Raw genomic sequence first — 14,473 nt, 5'->3', positions numbered from 1 at the left:
TCACTTCCCTGAAGTTGTTTATTTTGATATGAAATGCTGGAAGCCTAGACTAAATAGTACAGATTTGTAGAAAGCTACTAGCTAATTCATTGCTTTTCTGCGCTTGAATAGATTTTCCTGCTGTCTTCATCCACTCATGGTGTAAGTAAGTCATTCAATACGTATGGGGAAAATGCATATTGATATGCTTAGCAAGTAGTTTGGGAAGGAATGTGTTTATCTTCATTCCTTTCAAAAAGCTAGTGGACATGTATATTCTGAATATTCTATTTGGAGGGATGACTATGACAATGCTGGTTGGGTGGCATCTCTCATAGGAGTTGTAGGGGTGTTTCCTAAGAAAGTGATTGCTTTTAATGCATCCAACCCTTTGCCCTGCTCAATTAGTTGCTCTATGAATTGTTGATCTCCCATCTTAATTTACAGTGGTTCCACAAAGTTACAATGTTATTGGAGCAGCCAAATCAGAGTGGTGTAATGAAATGAGCACTGGGCCTCAGTTTACTCATTTGCAACTAAAATACCTACCCTGTCCTCTCTCCAGGTTGCTGTGATTCTTAAACGAAAGCAGGGCTTTGGACTTGTTTGGTCTGGTTCGAACCCCTGCTGAGAATTTGCATCGCCACCCCAGATTAAAAAAAAAAAACAAACTCCCTGCCGCCCAGTTGATTACCGACTCATAGCGACCCTATAGGACAGAGTAGAATTGACCCCATAGAGTTTTCAAGGAGCGCCTGGTGGATTCGAACTGCTGACCTCTTGGTTAGTAGCCGTAGCTCTTAACCACTACGCCACCAAGGTTTCCGGATATACTGAATCAGAATCTACATTTTAATAAGATCTCCAGGTGATTCTTATGTAAAATAATAAATTTTGAGAACCACTGCTCTACTAGTGGTTCTCAGAATTGGTTCTTAGCCAGCAACATTAGCATCACCTGGGAACTTGTTAGAAATGCAAATTCTCAGCAGGGGTTTGAATCAGAACAAACCGGTTCAAAATCCTGAATGAAACGATGTATATGAAAACACATTAAAAGAAAAAAGTTGTCATCGAGTCGATTCTGACTCATAGAGACCCTATAGGACAGAGTAGAACTGCCCCATAGGGTTTCTCAGGAGCCGCTTGTGGATCCAAACTGCTGACCTTTTTAGTTAGCAGCTAAGCTCTTAACCACTGTGCCACCAGGGCTCCATGAAAACACAGAGTGAGCTAAAATGTATAATGTGTGTGTATTCTTACTTGCATTTTTACTCTATAGCTGAGAATCTGATGATATAGGACAAATCTCCTTTGGTGACGTTGAATCGAGTAGATTGTCATTTAAGTCTCCTTAGTTGGGAAACACCTTTGTTAAGAGCAAATTACCTTACTCCAGGTTATCTGTGATAAATTGTAACCTACTGAATACACTTTGTTCTGAGTATGTATCTTCTGAGTTTAGACCAGAAGATTGAGTTCCATAGTCTTTCTTTTGGACTTCACATTAAAATCACCTGGGGCTTTAAATAAACACACCAATGCCAAGGTGGCAATTGAGTCAGTATCTCTAAGGATAAGGCCTAGCTATGTGTAATTAAAAAAACAAACAACAACAACAACAAAACTCCTCAAGTGATCCTGATGACAGCAAATTTTGACAAGCACTGTTTTAGTTGAAAGAACGCCAGCTTTACAGTCAGCCACACCTGGCAGCACAATTCTGCTAATTTTGTGACTTTGAGTTGAGGTCTCTAAATGTAATTTTCTTAATATATACAGCGAAGGCAATAGTTGCTACCTACTCAAGGTGCTGACACCGGTTGGAGCTCAATGGACGGTAACCTTTAAATTTATTATGTCCTACGTTGTGTACTGCTGTTTCCTGGGTATGTCTTGGATTATAAACTCTTTGAGGGCAAAGATTATGCTTTAATGTTCATTCTCTATCACCTCAGCTCCTAAACATTACTGATCATAAAGTAAATTGCTGCATAACCATTTATTTATTGACAAAACAATCCAAAGGCACCTTCAACCCAACTATATTTAAAAATATCCAAAGCGCAGCCTGATGCATCCATTACAGTTTTAAGTGCTATCCTGAGTATTTGCTCATGCATATTTGTCTAAAAATTTTTTTTTTTTAATTTGTCTAGACCACAGAGAAACTGTCCCTGTAGATTCCACTAGTCTCTATTTAGAAGAAAGTCACTTTTGACTGTCATTCCATTCCATTAGAACCTACATTACTTGGTCTAGGTTACCATTAGATCTAGGAATCTTGTATTTTGCCAGTCAACTGTGCTCCTGGGTGTAAGAGGGTGGGTTGGAATCGGGGATGTTTGGTTGGTTGGTTCAGCCTTGAAGCTGTCCCCCTGCTGTGTTCCTCCAATAATCTGTGGACATCTGGGGCAGGTTGATGGTGGAAGAAAAAATCCCCATTTTTATTAATGAGTCAAGTGTCCCAGGGGCATGAGTAATTTGCCCAGGGTGTCTGAATGAATCACCAGCTATCCAGCTCCATTAGGCTGAGCTGCTTCCCATGATGAATGAGCTGGGCCCACAGGTTGAGACTCAGCGAGCACTGGAGATGAATTCTTAACCTGTTTCAGCTGTGGAGAGTCATGTGCCTACCATATATGGTAATGACCAATCACGACTTCATTTATGCAAATCTCTCACTCCTTCCCTCCCTTAATGATAATGGGTTTTTTAATATCATTGTTCATCTCACATGTTATTTATTATGGTGCCAGTTATTCAGGGTAAAATTAAAAAAAATAAATAAATCTTCTTCTCTGCTCTATTCCAGATGGTTTCCATAATTGGTTGATTACTTTTGCAGACGTTATAGAGAAATTGCAGAAAGTAAGCCAACAATGATTTGCGGTAGCTAGTGGAAGTGGCCTTTTTCTGTTGATTATTCTGTTTAGAAACAAATATAATCTGTGTATCAGCTGCAGACACTTTGGACTGTAAACTCAGCATTTTTGGGGTTTTGGGACTACAGGTTGATTTTTTGGTATTGTAAAGTGATCATGTTACTTCTTGGGAGATTTGGTTCTTACAAATTTCGTAGCCAAAAATCGTATTTCCAATTGCACTGTTTTCTGGAAAACTTGGGCAATTTAGTTTCTTATATATTTTTAAATCCCATTTTACAGTTTTAAAAGTGTTTTGACAATAAACCTGAAATGAAAGCCAGGTTTGTTGTTGTTGTTAGGTGCTCTCGAGTTGGTTCTGGTTCATAACGACCCTGTGTACCATAGAAGGAAACACTGCCCGTCCTTTGCTGTGCTCACAATCTTTGTTATGCCTGAGCACATTGTTGCAGCCACTGTGTCAATCCATCTCATTGAGGGTCTTCTTTTCCTCTGACCCTGTACTTTACTAAGCATGATATCCTTCTCCAGGAACTGATCCCTCCTGACAACATGTCCAAAGTATGTAAGACGAAGTCTCGCCATCTTTGCTTCTAAGGAGCATTCTGGTTGTATTTCCTCCAAGACAGATTTGTTCATTCTTTTGGCAGTCCGTGGTATATTCAATATTCTTCACCAACACCACAATTCAAAGGCGTCAGTTCTTCGGTCTGCCTATTCATTGTCCAGCTTTCGTATACATATGATGCAATTGAAAATACCATGGCTCGAGTCAGGTGCACCTTAGTCTTCAAGGTGACATCTTTGCTTTTCAAAACTTTAAAGAGGTCCTTTGCAGCAGATTTATCCAATGCAATGTGTCTTTTGATTTCTCGACTGCTGCTTCCATGGCTGTTGATTGTGGATCCAAAGAAAATTAAATCCTTGACAAATTCAGTCTTTTCTCCATTTGTCATGATGTTGCTCATTGGTCCAGTTGTGGGGATTTTTTTTTTTATGTTGGGGTGTAATCCATACTGAAGGCTGTGGTCTTTGGTCTTCATTAGTAAGTGCTTTAAGTCCTCTTTACTTTCAGCAAGCAAGGTTGTGTCATCTGCATAATACAGGATGTTAATGGGTCTTCCTCCAATCCTGACACCCCAAAACCCAGGCAGATATTATGTTATTACCACCACTACTATCACTAGTACTGCCACTGCTACTATTTCTATTTTCCTGATGAGAAAACTGAGACTGAGAGAGGTGATATGACAATTTAAGGTTATACAGCTTTCTAGTGGTGGAACAATTCAGTTCTTCTGACCCTAGATTATTCCTCTTTCTTTTTCACTAATACCATATTGTGTCTCCATACTCTAAGCTTCAAGGAAGGAGGCAGGAGACAACCAAACTTTTCACTGAAATATTTTTAAGTCTTTGATATTGGATGGCTTCAAATGTCATTAAGCTCAACCACCCACCACCCAACCAGGGTAAGAATCTTTCCTATAGTATCTCTGACAGATGCCCATTTGAATTCTGATTGCATGTTATAGGAATTTCATTATTAGAATGAATTAAAATGAGTCTATTACAACTTCAAATTATCTTAGAGTAGCCATCTGCATTTTCACAGAGTAGGTATGCTTACAGGTGGCAAAATAATTTTGACTTAGGTGATTTAAAGTGTGGCTGCAGCTCAAATTTCTAACTCAAACACTTCTTATATTAGAATATGATCATCTTGTTTATGATAAGTATTTTAAGTTAACATACCTTGATCATCCAGTATATTTTCATAAGATGTGTTATCTGGATTCCTCCCATGTTGGCTCATTTTGTTCGTCAGCATTTTAAATATTTTTTAAGACACGCAATCCATAGGTACTCTCAATGTATCTATCGTTCATAGAGAAATGCTTAAATGTTATGGTGGAGAGAGAATGGCAACATATTTAGAGTGGGCATTTGGGAAATGGTTGCTGAGAGCTTCAAGTTTTAGCAAGTGTCTTAGTCATCTAGTGCTGCAATAACAGAAATACCACAAGTGGTTGGCTTCAACAAAGAGAAATTTGTTCTCTCACTGTCTGGTAGGCTACAAGTCCAAAGTCAGGGTGTCAGCTCCAGAAAAAGGCTTTCTTTCTCTGTTGGCTTTGGAGGAAGATCTTTGTCATCAGTCTTCCCTTGGTCTGGGAGAATCTCAGCACGGGAGTCTCAGGCCCAAATGGCACACTCTGCTCCCGGGGCTGGGGCTGCTTTCTTGGTGATATGAGGTTCCCAACTCTCTGCTTGCTTCCCCTTCCTTTTATCTCTTGAGAGATAAAAAGTGGTGCAGGCCACACCCCTGGAAAACTCCCTTTACATTGGAGCAGGGAGAGGAACTGAGTAAGAGTGGTGTTACAATCCCACCCTAATTCTCTCAACATTAAATTACAATCACAAAATGGAAGCAACAACAGAATACTGGGTATCATGGCCTAACCAAATTAATACACACATTTTTGGGGGGAAGTAATTCAATTCATGACAGCAGGCTTAGCTGATGAGCCATTTATGTGATAAAGAGATAAACTAAAATTCATACATAGGTGTGGAGGATATGTAAGGAGAATGATTGGGAACTGTGCTTTGCCTCTAGACAAAAATATTGAGTGGGCAGTGTTGATGAAAAATGAAATGTAATGAGCGAAAAGTATAAAAGTTGGTTAGTAGAAACAAAACAAATTGTGTTCCCCCCCCACAAAACCCAGACACATTGCCATTGAGTCAATTCTGACTCATAGCGACCTTATAGGACAGAATAGAACTTCTCCCGAGGGTTTCCAAGGAGCGCCGGGGGGATTCGAACTGCTGACTTTTTGATTGGCAGCTGAGTGTAGACCATAACAATTATATAACAAATTGATAGAACAAGGAGAACACTTCATAGTTAGCACTTCTTAGTACCGTAAGAGTGGGACATAAAAAGAGCTCAGCTGAAACCCAACCAAGTAGGTCTGAGAACATAATTCATGGTGAACCGACCCCACTCTCTTCCACCCTCAGAGACCCCTCATATGCAAATATGCAAAGCCATGTGCAAATATGACAAAAATTAGCTGGGATACAGCCCTTGCTCTAGTTAGTTCCGTGTTGGGTGGAGGTCTGGAAAGGAATTTTGGAGAGTTTCATGCATCAGACGATAAGTGAGGTCACAAAGGTCTATAGTCAGAAGAGATGCCCCCCCAAAGGTAACTTCTTTTATGGTGACTCAGCATTAAATGCCCAATTTTAAACCAAAAATTATAAGCTATGCACGGAAATAATAAAATGTGGACAATACTAAAAAAAAAAAAAAAGAAAAGTAGCCAATAGGAGAAAAAACAAATGATTATAGATACGGAGTAAGCATTTGACAAAATCCAAAACTATTTATGATAAAAAACTCTCAACAAACTAAGTATAAAAGGGAGCTTCATGAGCCTATTGAAAACACAATAATATTAGACTGAATCTTTTCCCCTTAAAATTGGGAATTAAGACAAAGACATCTACTCTTGCCAGTTATAGTCAACATTTTCCTGAAGTAGCTAGCCAGTGCAATAAGACAGATAAATTAATACAGACAGATAGATAGACAGATCCGTTCATGTTGAAAAGAAATAAAACTTTTTTTTACAGATGACATAATCCTTTATCTAGAAAATCCTACTAAAAAAAAAAAAACCCCAAAAACAAAAAAACCTCCCTACTATAATAATAAAGGAATTCACTAAGATTGCAGGATACAAGATCAACATACAATATCAGTTTTTTTTTTGTATACTAACAATCAACAATCCAAAAAAGAAATTAAGAAAAAAAAATATTTTCAGAAAGAATAAGACACTTAGGAATAAATTTAAATAAGAAGTGTAAGTCTTGCACAATGAATAGTAGGGTATACAGACTATAAGAACTTCTAGGTACAGAGAAATGTCTAAGGATATTCAAAGGATTTGCAATAATTGTTACTGAGTTAGGAGCCCTGGTGGCACAATGGTTAAGCACTTGGCTGCTAACCAAAAGGTGGGAGGTTCGAACCCATCAGCAGCTCCTTTGATGAAAAGATCTGATAATCTGCTCCCATAAAGATTATAGCCAAGAAAACCCTGTGGAGCAATTCTGCTTGGTCCTATAGGATCCCTATGACTTGGAAATGACAGCACACAACAACACAACATTACTGAGTTCTGGGATTAAGTATGATGCAATATTTTTCTTTGAATTTTTGGGGGGAATGATTTGAATTATTTAAAATGATCGCTTAGCACTTTAAACAAAACAAAACAAAAATAAAACCCCCAAAACAAAAGTAAGCAATGTGCTGTAAAAGCAGAGCTTTGAACCAGTTTGGTCAGTTTCGATCCCCTGCTGAGAATTTGCATTTCCGTTCCGGATATACTGAATCAGAATCTACCTTTAAAAAAAACCCAGGTGATTTCTATTTATACATCTACATTTAAAAAAGATCCCAGGTGATTCTTATGTATAAAAACATGAGAATGTAGATCCTGATTCAGTATGTCTGGGGTAAAAAGGCAAATTCTCAGCAGGGGGTTGAATTGGAATGAATCTGTCTAAAGCCCTGTTTAAAATATCCAGGTTCTAATTCTATGTGTTTTCTTTGTCCTATCTGTTTTGTAAAATACTCCATCTGGCCTTTTCCTCTTTCTGTCCATATGTAGCTTGTGGCAACCCTGGCCTGGAATTATTTTCTCTCATTTGTTAATTCTGCATCTTATCTTGGTTTCTAGGTAAGTGGAGCCCTGGAGTTCACTTATCTGTTATTGCCTTTAATAAACATAAGGTTAGAAGCCATTTCCTTAATTTCTTTGCACACCACTTATATAACAGGGAATCAAATTTGGCAGTTACCTCTCCCATCAGATAAATTTAAATTTTATATTCTTGACTGAGATGTTCTCAGTTTTGATGGCACTGATTGTTTAAATATACGAATGACTGCCAGTAATGCTTCTCAAGAAACAACTGTAATTGACAGGCTGCTCAGCAAGGGAAATGAGGTCTTAGTGTGACTATTAATTTTAAACACATTTCCATTGTATGTATTTGTATGACTAAAATGTCAATGCTGGGAAACATTTTATTAATTTTTAATAAACTTTTATTTTAGAATAGTTGTAGATTTATAGAAAATTTGTGAAGATAGGACAGAGTTCACATATATGCCACACCGAGCTTCCCCTGTTATTAATATTTTGTATTGATATGATACAATTGTAACAATTAATATACCAATATTGATACATTATTACTACCTCAATTCTGTACTTTATTCAGAATTCCTTAGTTTTTAGTTACTGTCCTTTTTCTGTTCCAGGATACTATCCAGGATACTATGTTACATTTTGTCATCATGTGTCCTTAGGCTCCTCTTGCCTGTGACAGTTGCTCAAACTTTCCTTGTGTTTTTTTTTTTTTATGACTTTGAAAGTTTTGGAGAGTACTGGTGAGGCATTTTGTGGAATGTCCTTCAATTGGGGTTTGTCTGATTTTCTTTTGATTAGTTTGGGGACATAGGTTTTTTTGGAAGAAGTCACAGAGGCAAAGTGCCATTCTCATACCATTAAACAAAACAAAACAAAAAACCTTTTGCTGTCAAGTTGATGCCAACTCATAGTGACCGTATAGGACAAAGTAGAACTCCCCAAAGAGTTTCCAAGGAGCAGCTGGTGTATTTGAACTGCTGAACTTTTTGGTTAGCGGCTTAGCTCTTAATCACTGCACCATTATCAAAGGTATATGCTTATCGCCCTAGATATCAATCTCAATTACGTGGCTTGGACAGTTTGTGGCTTGTCCGGTTTCTCCACTGTCAGGTTACTTGTTTTGCCCTCATTTTCCCTCCCTTTCCATTCTGGCCTTTAGAAGTGTTGAAATAAAAATCATATTAAGCCAATAACACAAATTGATTTGAAATTTATTTAATATATGATTTCCATATTCGGCAACACTTCTGACTAGAGAGTTACATTGTTCCAAAGATGAAAGCATGTCCAAAGATTCTTGTATCCCATGTTATGGACATTGCCATGGAGAAGTGTTTGTATAATAAAACTTACCCTAAAACACAGCTTTCAGTCAGACCCTGGAGTTCCTGTCTCTCAAAACTGACTGCACACAGAAAATTCTTCAAAAGAGCCCAATGCCCAAGGCAAAACGATCTTCACTAAGCTACTTACCGGGTTACTGTTTGACTTTAAGTTGCCTTTAGGAATATCAGTATGGGCTCATATATATTTATTTTATGGTTTGGATTATCATCCTTCTTTATTTTGTTGCTCTAAATTGTTTCAGCTTTTTCCATTGGGAGCACTTTCTGTTGGCTTTGTGTCCTTAAATGCTCCTGTTTTGTGTGTGTGTTGGGGGGGGGTTAATTATTATTTTTTTTAATCATCACTTCCTTACTTTCTGATACTGTGCAATGTTTCAGGCTCATCTTGTGTATTTCTTGCCCCAACTCTAGAATCAGTCATTTCTCTGAGGAGCCCTGGTTCCCTTTATTGAGAATCAAAACCTGGGCAGAGGATGGGCTTGTTCCTACAGGGGTTTCATTGCTTCTAGATCCTCTCAAGTGACAGAGCAAGGAAACGTGTGTGTATACTGCCCCATTTACACACACATATCCATAAATATTTCTTTATGTATCTCTATCTATACATGTCTGTGTGTACTTATATTAAGCAAAACATGAATTCATACTGATGTCTCAAACACTAACTCGTTACCACATAAATCATTGTGGTCTTTTCCCTTGCTTTTCTGTAACATCCCATTCCAAGTGAGAGACCTGGCTGTCACTATCCACTACTCGTTTGCTTATTTGTTCAGTTCAAATATAGAGATATAGGGCGGGGCCAGATGGGGGACTAGGTAGACGCTACCTCGGATCCCTCTTGCAACAAAGACTCTGAAAAACAAGTGAATCGATCACATACATAACAATCTATGAACCCTGAACAACAAACATAGATTTAGAGACGGAAAACGAACAAATACGGGGAAGCAGTGACTGTTTTCGGAGCCTGGAGCCAGTGTACCAGTCAGGTAACCTTGGCGCCGGGCTTTTGGGCCCAGGGGAGCTGAACTCATAAATCTTGTGACGGTGCAAACAAGGGGCTCAGCGCTACCCCCCTGAACTGAACCTGGGAGGGGGCCCAGCCGGTCTGCGCGGGCGGTGTGGGGAAGTGGCTTGTGGGAGAAGTCCCCGGGATGCAGTGACTGGTTTTGGAGCCGGGAGTGCAGCGTCCCAGCAGGGGAACCTGACGCTGGGCTTTTGACTGGGTGCTGTAATGGCGCAAGCATGGGGCGCAGCTCTACTCCCCTGAACTAACCCCGGGAGGGGGCCCAGCTGGTCCGCGGGGGCGGCGTGGCGATGCGGCTGTCGGGACAAGAAGTCCCCGGGAGGCAGCGACTGATTTTGGAGCCGGGAGTGCAGCGTCCCAGCAGGGGAACCTTGATGCTGAGCTTTGGACTGGCAGTGGAGGATCTGGCCGTGGCTTCTGCAGGCCAGACCCCCGGGGGCAATCTCCACACAGCCAGCACACATAGGTGACACGCCCCTTGGGAATCTCAGATAAAATAGTCATTCCAAGCAAGACAAGCAACTCTGGCTATATTCCGAGGTGCTACTCTCCTATCTCTCTGATCACTCCCCCACCCTTCCCAGGCGGCTTCATTAACATTGGAATTTCCTGAGCCAGAGGGAGAACGGCTCCGGCTCCTCGGCGGCTTTGCTCCCCCCCACCTTTTTTTTTTCTTTTGGTCTTTTCCTAACCCATTCTTCCAGCCTGAGAGAAGGAACCACAAAAAACCCGGGGACCAAAAATCCATCCCTAATTGGACTAAAAACACAGAACCAGCTACAGCCAAGCATATATGATCCAAATCTCGGACTTTAATCCTTATAGGGAACAAGGTGGCGGTTATAATCCAAAGGCAGTTCTGACAGGGATCTGACTGCATTTTTTTTTTAGCGGATTTTCTGGAAAAACAAGTTTCCCAGTGATGGCTCGGAGACAGCAGTCCATATCAAACCACATAAAGAAGCAGACCATGACAGCTTCTACAACCCCCCAAACAAAAGAATCAAAATCTTTCCCAAATGAAGATACAATCCTGGAATTATCAGATACAGAATATAAAAAACTAATTTACAGAATGCTTCAAGACATCAGGGATGACCTCAGAAACGAAATAAGGCAAACTGCAGAAAAAGCCAAGGAACACACCGATAAAACAGTTGAAGAACTCAAAAAGATTATTCAAGAACATAGTGTAAAAATTAATAAGTTGCAAGAATCCATAGAGAGACAGCATGTAGAAATCCAAAAGATTAACAATAAAATTACAGAATTAGACAACGCAATAGGAAGTCAGAGGAGCAGACTCGAGCAATTAGAATGCAGACTGGGAAACCTGGAGGACCAGGGAATTAATACCAACATAGCTGAAAAAAAAATCTGATAAAAGAATTAAAAAAAAATGAAGAAACCCTAAGAATCATACGGGACTCTATCAAGAAGGATAACTTGCGAGTGATTGGAGTCCCAGAACAGGGAGGGGGGACAGAAAACACAGAGAAAATAGTTAAAGAACTCCTGACACAAAACTTCCCTGACATCATGAAAGACGAAAGGATATCTATCCAAGATGCTCATTGAACCCCATTTAAGATTGATCCAAAAGAAAAACACCAAGACATATTATCATCAAACTTGCCAAAACCAAAGATAAAAAGAAAATTTTAAAAGCAGCCAGGGAGAAAAGAAAGGTCTCCTTCAAGGGAGAATCAATAAGAATAAGTTCAGACTACTCAGCAGAAACCATGCAGGCAAGAAGGGAATGGGACGACATATACAGAGCACTGAAGGAGAAAAACTGCCAGCCAAGGATCATATATCCAACAAAACTCTCTCTGAAATATGAAGGCAAAATTAAGATATTTACAGATAAACACAAGCTCAGAGAACTTGCAAAAACCAAACCAAAGCTACAAGAAATACTAAAGGATATTGTTTGGTCAGAAAACCAATAACATCAGATACCAGCACAACACAAGGTCACAAAACAGAACATCCTGATATCAACTCAAATAGGGAAATCACAAAAACAAATTAAGATTAATTAAAAAAAAAATGCTCATAACAGGGAATCACTGAAGTCAATATGTAAAAGATCACAATAATCAAAAAGAGGGACTAAATACAGGTGGTATAGAACTGCCATATGGAGAGTGATACAAGGCGATATAGAACAATACAAGTTAGGTTTTTACTTAGAAAAATAGGGGTAAATATTAAGGTAACCACAAAGAGGTATAACAACTCCATAACTCAAGATAAAAGCCAAGAAAAACGTAATGACTCAACAAACATAAAGTCAAACACTACGAAAATGAGGATCTCACAATTTACTAAGAAAAACGTCTCAGCACAAAAAAGTATGTGGAAAAATGAAATGGCCAACAACACACATAAAAAGGCATCAAAATGACAACACTAAACACTTATTTATCTATAATTACGCTGAATGTAAATGGACTAAATGCACCAATAAAGAGATGGAGAGTCTCGGACTGGATAAAGAAACACGATCCATCTATATGCTGCCTACAAGAGACACACCTTAGACTTAGAGACACAAACAAACTAAAACTCAAAGGATGGAAAAAAATATATCAAGCAAACAATAAGCAAAAAAGAAGAGGAGTAGCAATATTAATTTCTGACAAAATAGACTTTAGACTTAAATCCACCACAAAGGATAAAGAAGGACACTACATAATGATAAAAGGGACAACTGATCAGGAAGACATAACCATATTAAATATTTATGCACCCAATGACAGGGCTGCAAGATACATAAATCAAATTTTAACAGAACTGAAAAGTGAGATAGACACCTCCACAATTATAGTAGGAGACTTCAACACACCACTTTCGGAGAAGGACAGGACATCCTGCAAGAAGCTCAATAGAGACACGGAAGACCTAATTACAACAATCAACGAACTTGACCTCATTGACTTATACAGAACTCTCCACCCAACTGCTGCAAAGTATACTTTTTTTTCCAGCGCACATGGAATATTCTCTAGAATAGACCACATATTAGGTCATAAAACAAACCTTTGCAGAATCCAAAACATCGAAATATTACAAAGTATCTTCTCAGACCACAAGGCAATAAAACTAGAAATCAATAACAGAAATACTAGGGAAAAGAAATCAAATACTTGGAAACTGAACAATACCCTCCTGAAAAAAGACTGGGTTATAGAAGACATCGAGGAGGGAATAAGGAAATTCATAGAATGCAACGAGAATGAAAATACTTCCTATCAAAACCTCTGGGACACAGCAAAAGCAGTGCTCAGAGGCCAATTTATATCGATAAATGCACACATAAAAAAAGAAGAAAGAGCCAAAATCAGAGAACTGTCCCTACAACTTGAACAAATAGAAAGGGAGCAACAAAAGAATCTATCAGGCACCAGAAGAAAACAAATAATAAAAATTAGAGCTGAACTAAATGAATTAGAGAACAGAAAAACAATTGAAAGAATTAACAAAGCCAAAAGCTGGTTCTTTGAAAAAATTAACAAAATTGATAAACCATTGCTAGACTGACTAAAGAAATACAGGAAAGGAAACAAATAACCCGAATAAGAAAAGAGATGGGCCACATCACAACAGACCCAACTGAAATTAAAAGAATCATATCAGATTATTATGACAAATTGTACTCTAACAAATTTGCAAACCTAGAAGAAATGGATGAATTCCTAGAAAAACACTACCTACCTAAACTAACACATTCAGAAGTAGAACAACTAAATAGACCCATAACAAAAAAAGAGATTGAAACGGTAATCAAAAAACTCCCAACAAAAAAAAGCCCTGGTCCAGACACCTTCACTCAGAGTTCTACCAAACTTTCAGAGAACAGTTAACACCACTACTACTAAAGGTATTTCAAAGCATAGAAAAGGACAGAATACTACCCAATTCATTCTATGAAGCCACCATCTCCCTGATACCAAAACCAGGTAAAGACATTACAAAAACAGAAAATTACAGACCTATATCCCTCATTAACATAGATGCAAAAATCCTTAACAAAATTCTAGCCAATAGAATTCAACAACATATCAAAAAAATAATTGACCACGATCAAGTGGGATTTATACCAGGTATGCAACGCTGGTTTAATATCAGAAAAACCATTAATGTAATCCACCACATAAATAAAACAAAAGACAAAAACCACATGATCTTATCAATTGATGCAGAAAAGGCATTTGACAAAGTCCAACACCCATTTATGATAAAAACTCTCACCAAAATAGGAATTGAAGGAAAATTCCTCAACATAATAAAGGGCATCTATGCAAAGCCAACAGCCAACATCACTCTAAATGGAGAGAACCTAAAAGCATTTCCCTTGAGAACGGGAACCAGACAGGATGCCCTTTATCACCGCTCTTATTCAACATTGTGCTAGAAGTCCTAGCCAGGGCAATTAGGCTAGACAAAGAAATAAAGGGCATCTGGATTGGCAAGGAGGAAGTAAAATTATCTCTATTT

This window comes from Elephas maximus, chromosome 16, assembly GCF_024166365.1.
Source record: "Elephas maximus indicus isolate mEleMax1 chromosome 16, mEleMax1 primary haplotype, whole genome shotgun sequence".
Lineage (NCBI taxonomy): Eukaryota > Metazoa > Chordata > Mammalia > Proboscidea > Elephantidae > Elephas > Elephas maximus.
Note: the sequence above shows the minus strand (reverse complement) of the source record.